The following is a 4,421-nucleotide window of genomic DNA, read 5'->3' as shown; positions in this document are numbered from 1 at the left end:
CAGTCCAGGCCCTTAAGGCGATAGGCGCCCAGCACTCCGTCCTCCTTCAGAGTGACGAAGTGCCCAAGAAATTCGTCTTGCGCGGAGTACACCGCCACACCCCGACCGATTTCCTCCAGGAGGAATTTGCAGCCCTGAACCTGCCTGTCCAGAACCACTGGTTCTTGGAGAACAGGCTGCGCAGGGAAAAATGCGACGCCCTGGTCATTGAGGTGCCTCAGACGTGCGATTCTGAGCGCATCTACTCCCTGACAGAGTTCGGCGGCATGCTGGTGCGTGTCGTCGACTACAGGCGCCCCTCAGGCCCCGCCCAATGCAGCGTTTGCCAACGCTATAACCATGTTGGCAAGGCCTGCCATGCTGCCCCAGTGTGCCGGTGGTGCAGCGGGCCACACCGCGCCCCCGACTGCCCCAATGGGGGCAACCCTGACCACAAGAAGTGTGCTCATTGCAAAGAGGCACACTGCGCCAATTTCAAGGGCTGCCAGGCCTATAAGAAGGAGACCCGCCGTCACCTGCCCCCCGACGTCCGCAAGAGGCGCGAGCAACAGTCTCGCCGCGACGTGCGGGAAAATAGGCGGGCTGCTGCCCAGCCTCCGCAGTCAGGCCCCTCAGGCTACCAGGGCCCCCCCAGGCAGAATCCCTGGGGCCCCCCCAGGTACCCACCGCCCGCCACCTTCGGCCAGTACATGGCCCAGGCTGGCGTCAACCCCTGGACACCTCTGCAGCAGTGCAGCCAGGGGTACAACGAGCTGGAGTACCCAGTCCTGGCCAACAACCCTTGGCTGCGCAAGCCAAGGGGGCCCCAGGGGCCCAAGAAAAATGCCACTGGCCACAAAAATGGCCAGGGCAAACCGCAGCAGCCCCCCCAGGAGAGGGCACAGCAGCCTGCTCGCGATAAGCAGCCTGCCCAGCCCAAGCCGCTGGCCACCAGACTGGCTCCAGCAGCCCCGGCGCAGCGAACGCCCCCGCCCAGGCAGCCCCAGGTAGCACCTGCTCCTGAGGCTGACATGCTGATCGACTTGGCCTCAGAGCAGCCAACAGCCCCGCCCATGCGCACGGAGCAGCCAGCCCAACCTGGCTTGGCTGACTTCATGCAAGTACTGACAAAGTCGAGTACCTTTAACAAGGACTCGACACTGGCCGAAACAATCGTCCCCATGTGCCAGTTGATGGTAATATGGTGCGACCCAGCCATCTCCCTGCCTGACAAAGTCCAAGCCATGATGGGCTTCGTACAAACACTTGCTGCCAAGCTTAATGGCAGCTCGTAATCCGGCCCAGTGTTGCATACCAACCGCGGCCCATAGTCTTAAGTCCCTCCTATTCTGGAATGCACGCGGCATTAAAAATAAAATACCGGAATTAATACACCACTTAGAAAAATACAAAATAAAAATAGCTGCGATTAATGAAACCCACTTAACTCCGACTGATAGAATTACTATACTAAATTATGTAATCTATAGGCGCGACAGAGTAAATCACAGAGGCGGAGGAGTGGCTCTTCTTGTTCATAAAAGTATAAAGCACACAGAGTGGCAGCTCCCCGCTTCTCACAATCTTGAAGCGATAGCCATTAACCTAACTATTAACAGGCAAAACATAAAAATTATTTCTATGTATGCGCGACCAGGTAGGTCCCTGAGCGAGGCTGATCTGGACGCCCTGTATGGGGCGGCCCCGACCTTCCTCGCTTTAGGAGACATAAATGCTAAACACAGAGAGTGGAACAGCAGGCGAGCCACACAGAATGGTACAATTCTTTATAACCACCAATTAAATCACAACTACCAAATTCATGCTCCCATGGAGCCCACACACGACACAGGGCGTGTGGGGGTTCTCCCAGATGTTCTAGACATCGTTATTAATAAACGTGTGAACTCGGGATTCGAACTCGAAGTTGTACACGACTTAACGTCTGACCACTTCCCTATTCACTTAATTTTTGACGACGCAAATGTCGAATCAAATCCACCTCGCAAAGTTAGGGATTACAAAAATGCAGATTGGGTCAGTTTTAAAAATTTTTTGTCACTAAATCTTTCAGAACTTGATGAAATAAATAATAGCGATAATTTAGAAACCGCTATAACCAATTTTACCGCGAAAATTCAAGACGGAATTAGCCAGTGCATCCCAGAAAAGGAGGTTAAGTTAGTGCATGACGAGCTGCCAGCATACATTTGCGATATGATATCGCAAAAGAACAGACTGCGCCGCGAATACACACGGCGACGCACGCACATTATCAAACGCAGAATCAACGAGCTTCAAACTGCTATATCAGATGAACTCTCGTTGTGGCGTAGCAGCCAGTGGGAAGCCAAAATCGCGAAGCTCAATGTACAGGACGGGAGTGCCTGGGCAATGACTAAGCGAATTTTGAATAAATTTGATAAAATTCCACCCCTCCAAACAAATAATGGACTTGCATTTCTTCCCCAGGACAAGGCGCATGCTTTCGCAAGCACCTTAGAAACAGCATTCCAGCCCAATTTGCAGCCTTGCGACAGGCCATTCACTGCACAAATTTACCGCGAACTCCGCGCTAAACTGCACCAGCCCACTATCTCTGAGCCTCTCCCCACCCAGGCCCAAGAAATTAAGCGTGCTATCAAGAATATGAAGCCGCGAAAAGCCCCTGGGAACGACGGCATACAAGCAGTTGTTCTCAAACAGCTTCCAGACGAAGCCTTAGAATATCTGGCTGAATGCATTAATGCAATGCTCAGACTGAATATTTTTCCCTCCCAGTGGAAGGAAGCTAAAGTAATAGTCTTCCACAAGCCGGGCAAGGACAAAACACTGCCCCAGAATTACAGGCCAATAAGCCTCTTAAGTACTGTGTCTAAAGTTGCGGAGCGCATAATTTTACACAGACTCAAAGTACACATACACGAACAAAACTTGCTGCCAAATGAGCAATTTGGCTTTCGCAGTGCTCATTCGACTACCCACCAACTGGTCCGTCTTACTGAAGAGATAACCAGCGCATTCAACGTCCAAGACTACGTAGTTGCTACGTTTCTCGATGTAGAAAAGGCCTTTGATAGAGTTTTTCATGCAGGGCTCATACATAAAATGTATGCAGCAAACTTCCCGGATTGCTACACTAAACTCATAGCATCCTATCTAGCAGGCAGAACCTTTAGAGTGTCTTCTGAAGGGGCAACGTCTGACCTAAAATTAATTAAAGCCGGAGTGCCGCAGGGCAGCATCCTAGGCCCTGTACTATTTAATATATATGTACGCGACATGCCTCACCCCGCACACAGACTAGTCAAGCTAGGCTGCTATGCAGATGACACCGTACTGTATAGCAGATCTCATAACCTACAGCTAGCCACTACCAGGCTCCAGACTGCGCTCACTGAAATTGAACAGTGGTGTACAGCCTGGCGCATAAAAGTAAACACGACCAAGTCTGAGGCGATTGTGTTTACACGCAAAAACCTCCCGCCAGCCGACAACAGGCCGCAACTACGCCTATTTGATGAGCCAATCCCTCACAAGGACGTAGTTAAATACCTAGGAGTCCACATGGATAGGAAGCTCCTGTGGAGACAGCACATTGACATTAAACGAACCCAAGCTCAGGTTAGAATGCGCGCATTATATCCTGTAATGAGCAGCCGATGTGGCAGCACAGTCAAAAATGGATTACTGCTCTACAAAGCTCTCATACGCCCGATAATCACGTATGCAGCCCCAGTATGGGCTACTGCAGCATACTGCCATCTAATAAAACTGCAGCGAGTTCAGAATAGATGCATTCGAATCGCTGCAGACGCCCCGATATACTGTCCAGTAGAGAACTTGCACAGTGAAACTAACACTGAAACTTTGCAAGATTTTTATATCCGCACAACCCAAAATTTTTACAATAAATGTGTGAATATTTTAAATCCACATATTTCCTCCCTTGGAAACTACGATCCAAATAATACACAGAAGTATAAGCTTCCGAAATCAATCCTGGCGCACCGCCCGCCGTAGCTGCGGGCGAGGCGCCCTCTGATTGGCCGAGCCTGACAGCCAATCAGCGCACGACCCCCTCCAAACAAAACTAGTTGCCGGCGCTCGGAGCAGCTCAGTACCTCCCGCGCCGGCCTTCCACGGACTCGTGGCAGGCCGGCAAAACAAATCTGCCTATGCTTCCGCATAATTAAGGGCAGTGTGTGCATGACAAATGAAACAAAGCTCGCGCACAATACACATGTGTGCTGGCAGCTCTTATATAATTAAATAATAGGTAAATGTTATTTCATATAAATTTAATGTTTCACCCCCTTAGTATAAGTTAATAAATTAAGAACATACACGCCCTAATTATCATACATGACAATTAAATATGTGATTATGTAATAACCAAACATGATTATAATAATTCAAAATGGTCCGAAGCACGCAGGTGT

Source organism: Bacillus rossius, chromosome 2 (genome assembly GCF_032445375.1).
Source record: "Bacillus rossius redtenbacheri isolate Brsri chromosome 2, Brsri_v3, whole genome shotgun sequence".
In the NCBI taxonomy this organism is placed as follows: Eukaryota; Metazoa; Arthropoda; class Insecta; order Phasmatodea; family Bacillidae; genus Bacillus; species Bacillus rossius.
The sequence above is the reverse complement of the archived record's forward strand: the minus strand, read 5'-3'. Positions refer to the sequence as shown.